General features: G+C 40.4%; 1 protein-coding gene and 1 long non-coding RNA gene across 2 annotated transcripts in view; both read left to right on the top strand.

Annotated features, from left to right (window-relative positions):
• Positions 1–12,182, top strand: part of GLG1 (golgi glycoprotein 1) — a 122,195-nt gene that overhangs the window by 37,754 nt on the left and 72,259 nt on the right. The window lies entirely within an intron of this gene.
• LOC129632009 (uncharacterized) overlaps positions 1–12,182 on the top strand; it is a 50,802-nt gene that overhangs the window by 37,255 nt on the left and 1,365 nt on the right. The window contains exon 2 of the long non-coding RNA XR_008704258.1: positions 4,001–4,091. This is a non-coding gene — a long non-coding RNA (uncharacterized LOC129632009). The remainder of the gene's footprint in view (positions 1–4,000; positions 4,092–12,182) is intronic.

Raw genomic sequence — 12,182 nt, 5'->3', positions numbered from 1 at the left:
CAATTGCACTCATCTCACATGCTAGTAAAGTAATGCTAAATTCTCCAAGCCAGGCTTCAACAGTACATGAATCGAGAACTTCCAGATGTTCAAGCTGGTTTTAGAAGGGAACAGCTACCCACCCCAGTATTCTGGCCCAGAGAATTCCATGAACTTTACAGTCCATGGGGTTGCAAAGCGTTGGACACGACTGAGTGACTAACACTTTCACCTTCATTTTCATTTGATACCTCTTTATTGTTTTTTAGAGGATTTTTATCTTCCAACATTTTTAGTTGTTTATAATTTGAGGATTGTTCCAAAAAGTCTAGCCTACCATTACCAGAAATGGATTATACCACATACATATTTTTTAAAGCTTTTTTATGTATACTAGATTCAAGATACTATTGATTAAGCATTTTGCAAATAGAAGATATATGTGGAACTATAAAAATTAAATAGCTGGGAGCTATAGTTTACAAGGGGAAACCTAAGAGTCATTAAAGTCAAGTGTAACATTTCAGTTTAAACACACCCTCCCCCCCCAATGAAACAAAATGTTTTTATTATCTTTAGGGTTTTTGAGTTAGTCAGATATGTTTGTGGCTATAGTAAGTTGAGTGTTACCAGTGTAGAAAATTCAGCCTTGGTGTATTTTTAAAAAGTGATTACCAAAACACTGATAGATGGCTGTTACAGTGCCTGGATGACAGAGGATCACCCACCTCATACTCGGTGTGACATGCTGAGTGGAAACGTAACATTAAAACATTTATGGCAACCCTATTTTGAAGATAGCTTAAGGATATTTATTTTAGGGTTCAGTTTTTTTTATAGTGAGTCATTTTTCTAAGCTGCCTTATATATACACAGCAAAGCAGTTGTAATTGACATGCTCTAGTCTAAATCTACAGATGAGATGTAAAAGAATTTGATGTAATTATTTTGTTTCCTACTAAAACCCACATTTTCTTCAGTTATTTTCTATTGTATTTACAAGCTCTGTTGCTAAGGAAATGACAGTTTTTTTTGACACTTGACAAGTGGCTTTGTTTATCGCTCCTCTAAAAATGCGGGTTATGCGAGTCTTCCTGGTCTAGTGGTTAGTGCTTTCACTGCCGTGGCCTGGGTTCAGTCCCTGGTTGGGGAGCTGAGATCCTGTAAGCTGTACAGCAGCTTAAAAAAAAGGAATGTGGTTTATAGTGTTGTTCTGGACTACACAGACTAGGGATTAAGGCATTTAAATACTGTATGAAGATCAAATATTGTGGCAACTTACAGTAGGCTGTTGCTGTGATTCTTGGGTCTTGAGGTTAGTGGTCTCAAGTTAGATATGTTTTTTCTTGAACAGCAAAGCAAATGTTTTAGAGCAGTGTGTCAGAGACATGGGAGAACGTAAATCAAACTCGTGTAATGGTGAATGGATGCTTAATCGCTGGTACTTGGGTCTACACTCGTATTATATGGATGACACAGGCGATAGAAGAAATAAATTAGTAAATGTAGTTGTGCTGTAAGAAACGAGACTGTTGTCCTTACGTGATTTGACTACTGTGTGCCTTGTAACATGCTCATGCATAGTACTTGGGTTTATTATAATTAAGGTCAGCACTGATGTTTTCCATTTTGCATAGTGAATTATGTCTAGTTTCATTGTCACCTGAGAAAGTCACGATAAAGTCAAACTGGAATTATTCCAAGTACTGAATAATTCGAAATGCTTTGAATTACAAAATTGAGTATGTTAATATTTACCAGGCTGTAGATCTAGAATCATTGTTAAGAAAACATAAGCAAGTTCTCTTCCTGCACTTGTCTTTTTGTTTATTATTTTTTGTTTTCTCTCTTGGGTTTTGCATTCTTGTAGTAGTTGTAGCAGCAATTGCTATAAACCAACGGCAGCAAAATTCTGTTACTTGGTTGGTTTTTGTCTTTGAGGAAACAAATATGATGACTTCTTTCCAGAGCTAATTACACGTCATCAGCTTAGGGGCCTTCCAGAGAGGTAGGCCTTTTCTTTGTAATAGTTGCACAGAACTCTGATTTGATCTGTTTAGCCGTGGGTCTGTCACTGAAACCCCTGCAGTGGTTCAGTACACCACAGCTGCAGCCAGGGGTCTGTTAATAGAATGTGCTTAATACTGAGATCTAAACTTAGTAGTTTGCCATCTGGGTGTTAAAAAACAAATGAGACTAACAAAGAAGCAGGTTAAAATTTAGTAACTCTTCTAGGCCTTGTTGAAAAATGTAATTTAGGAGGCTGACAGATCCCATTGAGATTAAGTAGATAATGGGTATGAAAACATGTCTTGTTACTTTTGGAAGATATAAGACAGAAGTTGCTGTTAATGTGCTTTGGAAGTAAACAGGCCCATTTGCTGGAATATAAAAAAAATGTCTGAAAAGTACTATGTTCCTTTTTCCTGTCTCCTTAAATTTGATTGGGGAACTTCATCGCATTTAACATATAGTATCCATAATACTACTGCGTTTCTTTAAAAGAAAAGAGACCTTTACTGTGCTGTCATTACAACTTTAAATAAACTGTCAAAGTGAGATTTAAGTAAAAAGTATGTGTTCCTCACTATGTCAGGAGTTGTGATTGTTTTGTAGTGACAGGAGGTCCTATCCAAACAAATTTAAGGTAAAAAGAGAGATGACTTCATATAACTGAAGGTGAGGTATACCAGCTGGCTTCGGGCTTGCCGCGATCCTGGGGTCATCCCCTTAGCTGGACTGGGTCCCCTGGCACAGCGCACCGCTGGGCTGGCTTCCCTCAGGGCCTCCACACGGCGGCACGGTGGCCAGTAGCCTCTCCCGGCGCCTCCATCTGTGCTAGCATCGTTTGCGGTGATTTTATTGTCTGTCATCATCCACGTCCCTGAACCACTGATGAATGTTACGGGGAGTTTTACTTCTGAGTGACCCAAGTCAAAAACAGTCCTATGTCCTGGGAAACCAGTGTTTTGAACGCACTTCTTTGATGGGACTAAAGAGGTACTTAGTTTGCTCATCTCACATTCAAAAGAGTTGGCATTGGAAACTTCACTGCAACCGTGGGGGGCCGGGCCGGAGCTGAAGGAGATGTTCATGATACAGGTGGTTGAACGTACTGTGTTCCTTCCGAACACAGTACTTCTGTTCTGCCGAAACAGAGCACAGGAGACAAGGAGCACGTGCGCGTCCTGGCTAGCGCGCTCCTCCCCTCTCTCTCCGTGAAAGGCAGGGCCAGAAGGCAAGGCCAGGGAAAGGCAGGGCCGAGGTTCCATAACTGGAATTGTAGATCCCGGCTCTTTTTGAGAACTTTATAATGAAGTCTCGTGTTTTGCTGATTTAAAATTTTCAATCTCTCTGCAATCACAGTTCCCTATATTCAAAATAAATTTAAACCTTTTCTAGTCAGAAATGTTGCTAGCATTCTATAAAAGCAAAGAAAAGGAAATGACATTTGGGTAAGCCACACTTTATTTTCTCAACAAAAGTAAGATGTGTCCCCTTTGTACCCCCTCTCCTTTTTGCCACTGTTACCACCTTTTATTTCATTTGCTAAAATAGTTGGAAAAGCTCCATCACAGTATCTCCAGCTCATAGGTCAAGAGACAAGATTGGATCCCTGTCGTACAGGATATGTAATTTTAGTCAATCTATAGAAAATTCAAAACACCAGATTTGAGGAGACCATTGAGGAGTCTGAAAGATTTCCTTGGATTCTTTTCTTGGACAGGGACATTTTCCTTTTCTTAGCTTCTTAGTTATAGTTTTGCAGCACCTAAAACGTTTTCTCCTCTGACATTTACATTCTTCCTGTATTATATATGTATTTCATTCAAACCTCAGCAGTATGTGTTGTTTAAAATAATTAACATTTAAATATTTCTATTATTTCTTTAATTTTCTGCTGGCTGTTTTTATTTTTCTAGCATGGTGACCAAACTATGGTGAAGAAAAATTTTGTTGTTATCTTCCACTTCCCCAACAATCATTTATTAATGTGCTTTCTACATTCTGGGCTTCCCAGGTGGCACTAGCAGTGGAGAATCTGCCTGCCAGTGCAGGAGACACAAGAGACACAGATTCGATCCCTGGGTCGGGAGGATCCTCTGGAGAAGGTAATGGTAACCCACTCCAGTATTCTTGCCTGGGAGATTCCACGGACAGGAGCCTGGCGGGCTACAGTCCATGGGGTTGTAACAAGTCGGACGTGGCTGAACATGCAGCATATTGCCATATTCTACATTCTAGGTATTAATACAAATCAAGGAAACTCCTTCTGTCTCTCCAGAAATTTTTGTCTCATATAGCATGACTGAATGATATATGAAAGGCAGATTGAAGCAGACCAATGTGTGGAGGCCAAAAAAAAGAGAGACCCACTCAGAGATTGTCATCTAGAAAATGAGGATTTGGACTAAAGCAAATCACAAGGAAAGGAGGAAAAGGAAGCACTATGGAAAACAGTTGACTAAGGAGAAGGACTAATTTAGGGGACTTGCAGGAGAGAAAGGAATCAGAAGTAAACCCAGAGTTCCATTGGGTGTGTGGGCGTTGCTTCCTTGGGGGAATGATGACGCCATGGTAGAAAAGGGAACTGACTTGGGGACAAAAACTAATTCTATTAAATAAATAAATGGGAAAGAAGAGATAATCTTTTATACAGAAGAATTAAAAATAATTTATATAGATACTTCCTCCTCCAGGAGGTAAAGCTACACTGCGCACTCCCCCACTGCGGGGCCTGCACTCAGGGAGCTGCTTCCAAAGAGTGGGCTGAAAAGGCAGAGGGGAGTCACTTTACAAGGAGAGACCTGCACACACTCCCTTGGCCAGGTGACCAGAGTTGGCATCATCAGCATGTATGTCTTTGGTGTGATGTGTTGTGAATGGCACTTCTTCCCCAAAAGAATTTAAGTAAAAAAAAAAAAAAGTTTATCCTATGAGGAAAGCCATCACACAAACCCAAATTGAGGGATATTCTGTAAAACCCCTAACCAGGCTTCCTCAAAACTGTCAGGTCATTAGAAACACAGAAGCTAAGGAGATCAGACTAAATCCCGGATGGGAATAATGTTTGGCCAGATTATCAGGGCACCTGTTGGCCCAGTCAGGTTGACATATAATCTTGTGTCACTGTCCAAAAGCTAAGAGAGGATGGAGGGTTAAAGAAGGCAAAGGATTAAGGAGGAGAGAGTTGTTTTTTAAACGTTGAAAACAGCAGAAAGCCAAAAGGTGGGATAGAGAAGATGACTCAATGATAAAAATCACAGGAAGCAGGAAATGAGGAAATATGGTTTGACTCTTCATTTTAGGAGTGAAAGGAAGACACATAGTCGGGGACAGAATGGACAGCAGAAGTTAACTTTTCATTTTACAGTTGACCTTTGAACAAAGTGTACGGTCCACGTGGACTTTTTTCAGTAAATAAGTAGTCTAGTACTCCATGATCCGAAGTTGGTTGAGTTTGCAGATGTGGAACCACAGATACAGAGGGCCAACTCTAAAGTTATCCTCAGATTTTTGACTGAGGAGGGTCTGCCCCTCTAAATCCCCTTAGGTGTTCCAGAGTCAACTGTATCTTATCTACCTTTCTCTTGGGACATCCCTTTCCTTCTGACTACTCCAGTCCCAAAGTGGGGCCAAAGTAACTAATACATAAAACTTTCATCAACTCTTAAGGGGAAAAGCAAGTCCCTCCCCACCCCCACCCCCCTACTCCTGCCCAAGAGAGAAAGCAGATTCTTCACATCCTCTAAAAATGTCTTGAGGTTCTCAAGTACTGAAATTTATGAATGTGTATCCATGGATACAAGGATAAGAGTCATATAGGTTAAAGTTAAACTTGCATGTTATAAAGCAGGTGTTCAGTGAGTTAGCAAATATTATAAAATCCTCACTCTTAACCTTTTAGATACAGCCTTCAATAATATAGTCAAACATTTATGCATGCTCTTTCATGTTGTTATTCATCTTTTATAATTGAACACATGGAAGACTGGTTTTAGCCCAGAAGGCAATAAATTAAATTTGAAATGCTTCTTCTAGTATTTAGCACTCTCTTTTTTCCCTTCTAAGCCCAATAAAATATTCTAATAATTTCACAAAGATAAAACTTAAGAAATGATACTGCTAAAGATGAAATATTGCTGGGCTGTTAGTAACTCCACTCCGTAGCTCACAAGTTTGCCAGCTGGTAAATACAGAATTTAAAATCATGTATAAATCTCTTAGGTATATAGGTATGTAGTGTGTGAAAATCAGACTGTGAGAGCTGAGGCCTGTCTGTGCGTCAAACTTGCTGATTTGACGGAGCTGCGTCTTTGCTTGGCTGCAGGCTTTAGGTGCTGCGTGTGGGGTCTAGTTCCCTGACCCGGGCTCCAGCGCTGCCTGCGTTGGGGGTGTGGCGTCTGAAGTGCTGGATCACCAGGGAAATCCCCATAACTGGCCTTCTAAATTATATTTTTTCCATTTTTACCACAGAATCCTATAAACTAAACTGAAGGAAGTTACATTTTTTTATATTAGCATCTCATCTTTATTGCGGTATCTATCAGTAGGTTTCCTGTGAGCAGAGAGCTAAAGTGACAAAACTGTGATGTCATTGAATTTGCAAGCTGAGGAAATTAATATTAATAAGATACATCTATCAAAAGATATTTTTATTCACACACTTTGCCGAAGTTCTTGGGTACAACATAGTTCTTTTTCTGACTATTCATTTTCATTATGATTTAATGAAGTCCCATATGACTTTTAGTGACCAACGAACTAATTTTTAGCAGTAATATATTTAGAAAAGTGTAGAAACCCATTTATTAAAGAAATTCTGTCTTAAATGATTTTCAAACAAAGTAGGATTTAAATAGTACTGAGGAACTGTACAAATTGATTTTTATTCCCTAAGACTATGTTTGTGCCATAAAATTATGTTTGTGGGAATAGTAATTCCCAGGTATCTCTTTTGTGTATCTGTTTTGTGTTGCGTCTGGTTCTTAAAAGACTTCTGTTACTGAGGTTTACCACTGTTGTAAACTATGTTGCTGTGGGTGAGAATGTTGTGTGCATATGCTTTTGTTAAAGTTACTTTTTGGCTTGTAGGATCTTAGTTCCCCAACCAGGGATGGAACCTGGTCCCACTGCAGTGAAATCGGAGTGTCCTATCCACCAGACCTCTAGGGAATTCCCATGGTTGAGGATTTTTAATAATCCCATAATAAACCTAGATTGATAATTTGTATCTTTGTATATGTAAATGCAACTATGATCAGATCAGTCAGTTGAGTTGCTCAGTTGTGTCCCACTCTTTGTGACCCCAAGGACTGCAGCACGCTAGGCTTCCCTGTCCATCACCAACTTCTGGAGCTTGCTCAAACTCATGTCCATCGAGTCGGTGATGCCATCCAACCATCTCATCCTCTGTCGTCTCCTGCCTTCAGTCTTTCCCAGCTCAGGATCTTTTCCAGTGAGTCAGCTCTTCGCATCAAGTGGCCAAAGTATCAGAGTTTCAACTTCAGCATCAGTCCTTCCAGTGAATGTTCAGGACTGATTTCCTTTAGGATTGACTCATTTGATCTCCTTGCAGTCCAAGTATTATCTGATGGGTGCTTCTATAAAAGAGCTGTTTATTACCAAATTATGGAATTTGGATATACAGTGGAAACCCAGCTTTTTACAGCTACAAGAAGACCAAAATAATGGCACAGTGTTACAAGAACTGGCATGGAAGCTGCTGTAGAGTCTGTATTTTAAAGAATCTTTCAGAGAACTCCTTGGCAGTCCAGTGGTTAGGAGCCTGTGCTTACACTGAAGGGGTGCATGGGTTTGATCCCTTGTTGGGGAGCTAAGATCCTGCAAGCTGTGCAGCCTGGCCAAAAAAAAAAAAAGGAATGTTCCAGAATATCGCTAAATACTGTTAAACTAGAATCTGTAGACAGTCAAATTTTGAACAAAGAGAAAACACAGGTCCTGTGACTCAACTGTGAACTTAAATACAAATTAAAAAGGAAAATTCCTCTCTTACAGAAGAGGAAGTAAAATCTGGCCTTAGTGAGTTAGCTGGGAGAATGGAGACTTCCCTCTGAGTCGTGGCCCACACTAACTGTGCTGAGGTGTGCCTGCTGGGGACACTACAGGCAAATCCTGAGTGAAGCTACTCATATTCTTCTGGGTCCCTGTGTGCTTGAAGTGACCCAACCTAGTTTTTATTTATTTATTTTTTTAAATGCTGTTGTAGAGACTGAGCGATCCACCTCATATATACCACCACACTAAAATTAGTGGTTTATTTATATAAGAAAGCAGGTTTCTCTCCTCATTATTTGAATGTGGTATAATAAAAAATATATTTGGCCTTTATCCACAGTTCCGGGCACAAAACTCCTAAAACCCTTGGAATTTCCTGAGTAATAGGATTTCCTTTGTTACTTCATAACAAGCCCCTTTCGGTACACTTGAGTTTATGCTAATGAAGTGATTTAAGAGGGGGCCCCTGGGTAGCCTAGGGATGGGCTGGTCGTCGGGAGAAGTGCTTATATAGTTTGGAACTTTCAGTCCAACCTGCCAGCCTCCAAGGGTGGAATGCGATGTCTCCCTGGAGACTGAGCTTGTTACAAACTCAAACTAGAAGACCCGCGGAGCTTCTGTGTTGGTGAACAGACAAGATGTCGTGTCCTGAGTGGGCACGGAGACTCTTCCCTTTGTTTCTGAGTTGTGTCTTTTATGGTAAACTGGTAAATGCACGTAAAGTGTTTTCCTGCGTTCTGTGACTTGGTCTAGAGAATAATTAAACTGCAGGAGGGGTTCATGGGAACCCCTAAGTTTGTAGCCAAGTCAGACAGAAGAATTAACAAGTGTCCTTGAGACCTGAGAGTCATGACTGACATCTGGAGTACAAGCCCTTAACTTGTGGGGTCAGGTAGTAAGCGTGACAATGAAAATTAATCAGTAGTCAACATATGAAAGAAGCGGAAAATTTTATTCAAACTACATTTGAGGATTACCTCCTGGGAAGAAGTCTCAGAAGGCTCTGAGAACTGTGAGTTGTTTTAGATAGAGGGCTGTACGTGAAATGACATGTTATTGGCAGTTTACACAATCCCGATCTAAGCATGGCTCCTTAGACCATCAGGAAGGAGTGTTATCCTTTAAGGAGTTGTCTTGTTGATTCTCTTCAGTGGAGTGGGTATTTCTACCGATTGGGTGATTTAGTTGATGCTTCATGCAGATACACAATGCATAGTAGTGGGGGAGAGAAGAGGCCAGAGGGCAGAAAACATTTTTTATGTTTTAATTTTTTCTTGTCTTGCCATAGGATATGAGTTTTACTTCACAATATAGGAACTAAATTGATTGACACCCAGTTAGTACAGGAGAGTCTGGGGGCTGGTGTCACAAAGAGTAAGCTCTGCTTTGTTTACACGTGTTAGGAGATATTAAAATTTGCCTTAAAAAACAGTACATGAGAATAAATGTGCTCAGAGAAAGTGTCATCTGAAGGAAAGTGCACAACCTAAAAATTGCAAGTTGTGTTTTATTTGGGGGCCTCACCAAGGACTAGAACCCAGGAGACAGCCTCTTTAGATAGCTTTGAGAAACTGCTCCAAAGAGGCAAGGGAGGAGCCAAGATGTTGTTTTCGTTGCTCAGTCATGTCCGACTCTTTGCGACCCCATGGACTGCAGCACGCCAGCTTCCCTGTCCATCACCAACTCCCGGAGCTTGCTCAAACTCATGTCCATTGATTTGGTGATGCCATCCAGCCATCTCATCCTCTGTTGCCCCCTTCTCTTCCTGTCTTCAATCTTTCCCAGCATCAGGGCCTTTTCCAATGAGTCAGCTCTTCGCATTAGGTGGCCAAAGTATCGAGCTTCAACTTCATCATCAGTCCTTCCAATGAATATTCAGGGTTGATTTCCTTTAGGATTGACTGGTTTGATCTCCTTGCAGACCAGGGGAGTCTCAAGAGTCTTCTCCAACACCACAGTTCAAAAGCATCAATTCTTTGGCACTCAGCCTTCTTTATGGTCCAACTCTCACATCCATACATGGCTACTGGAAAAACCATAGCTTTGACTATGTGGACCTTTGTTGGCAAAATGACATCTCTCCTTTTTAATATACTGTCTAGGTTTGTAATAGCTTTTCTTCCAAGGAACAGGCGTCTTTTAATTTCCTGGCTGCAGTCACTGTCTGCAATGATTTTGGAGCCCAAGAAAGTAAAATCATTTTCCCCCCGTTTTATTTGCCAGGAAGTTATGGGACTGGATGCCATGATCTTAGCTTTTTGAATTTAAGTTTTGAGCCTGCTCTCTCACTCCTCTTTTCCACCTTCAACAAGACGCCAGGATATATAGGAATTTTTGCTAAAAAGGAATCATGTTGAACATCAAAAGATTACTACTAATCACAAAAAACAGACACTTCAAATTAGTGATTTTATTGCTTTTCTATGTATGAGAATATGCTAGAGTTTGGGCTCACTGAAATTATTCCTTAGGTATGCATCTTATGTCTAGGGCCAGGATCCTGTTTTTTTCCTCCATTCTGAGTTTCCCTTTTAGCAAACTGTGTGTGTGTGTGTGTGTGTGTGTGTGTGTGCACGTGCGTGCTGCAGTGGCTGATGGCTTAGTGGTGGCCACGTTTGGTATTTACTGGAATGATAGGCAGTATTCTTTGTCCACAACAGTAAACCTCCAACTTAACAGAAACAGACAATATTATATTATTCCTGGATTTGGAAGACCTCAGATAAGTTCAGTGCAGTCTCAATCAGAATCCCAGCAGACTGAGGGGCTGGGGGATAGAAGCTGACAAGCTGAGTAAAATTTATATGGAAATGCAAGTGAACTAGAGTAGCTTAGATCGCTGAAAAAGAACAAAATTGGATGGTTTGCATTACTTGTATTTCAGCACTTATTATAAAGTGATCAGGACAGTATGGCATTGTCAGAAAGATAAACTTACAAACCTGGGTTCAGAGTGTGTTTTGTAAGTAAAGTTTTATTGAAACAAGGCTAAACCTATTTGTTTACATATCCCCCTATGGCTGCTTTTGATCAACAGTTACCAAATAGAGTATAACAGAGTCTATGTTTTGCCTCTCGGTGGACACTGTCTGCAGCAGCTGCCTCAGAGAAACCCGAGCTTTGTGAAGGAACTGAGCATTGTCCCCTAAGCCTGAAGTCTCTCTTCTTTCTCATCTATTGAAATTTCCCCTCATCTTTCAAGGCCCAGCTCAGATGACAGCTCTCCTTAAAGTCTTCTTCCACAATGCTGTTTAATTCCTTGGTGTACAAGCTAGTGTTTGTACTAAGCTAAAATGTTTTCAGAACTGGTAAAGGAACTTAGAGCCACAGCAGAGACTGAACACTGGCTTGAGCAAAAGGACCTATAACTAAAACAGAGTTCATATCTTCCAAGTCAAGACATTTCAAAGAAAAGCTGGTGATCCATCCCATAAAAGACAATGTTAAGACTCCAGTAAATGTCCCATTTGCTTTTGATTGCTCAGGAAGTTTTTTATATAGCCCTTTTCCACTCCCCAAACTAGATCATAGGTCTGGGTTAAACTATACACACTTAAGACTTCTTTGGTTAAAACTTAACTCCTCAGAAGCATTAAATATAGAAAAGAGAAACTGGAAAGGTTTGCCATTTTCTTCTAGTTGTAACCTGCTTACTATTCTGTCTAGGTAGGCTAACTTCTCTTGTGCCTACTTGGATGGTTGGGTAAAATTTTGTAAGAGCCTGTAGATTTAAAAAAGTATTTTAAAAAGGATACCTTCCCCTTTCTCCTCCTTTCTCTCCCCAGTAATTCTCCTGGTACATGATTCACCTCATACATTTGAAGTTACCTGTATAACATCATTATAGCCTTTGGTGTGACACCTGAAGGCAAGCCTTCTGTGCCCGCAAACACGCACGTGCACACAAATCAACCAACTGACCCTTTAAAGCTGTATTTTCTTTTACTTAAAAAAAAAAAAAAAAAAGACCATTTGAAGGGATGAGACAATACAGTCCTGTAAAACCCTAAAAGCCTTTCTTAGATCCTCCTGTCATGGTGCTCTGGTTAATTTATAACTTCTAGGCATTAATGTTCTCAAGACTTTACAGAAGCAAGTGTGAGAGAACAAACCGAAGTCGCTCAGCTGCCGCCTTCGGCAGTTGTGCTCTGCGTTGGGCTCCTTTGTCTTTCTCAGCAAAAGCC

This window comes from Bubalus kerabau, chromosome 17 (genome assembly GCF_029407905.1).
Source record: "Bubalus kerabau isolate K-KA32 ecotype Philippines breed swamp buffalo chromosome 17, PCC_UOA_SB_1v2, whole genome shotgun sequence".
In the NCBI taxonomy this organism is placed as follows: Eukaryota; Metazoa; Chordata; class Mammalia; order Artiodactyla; family Bovidae; genus Bubalus; species Bubalus kerabau.
The sequence above is the reverse complement of the archived record's forward strand: the minus strand, read 5'-3'. Positions and strand labels throughout refer to the sequence as shown.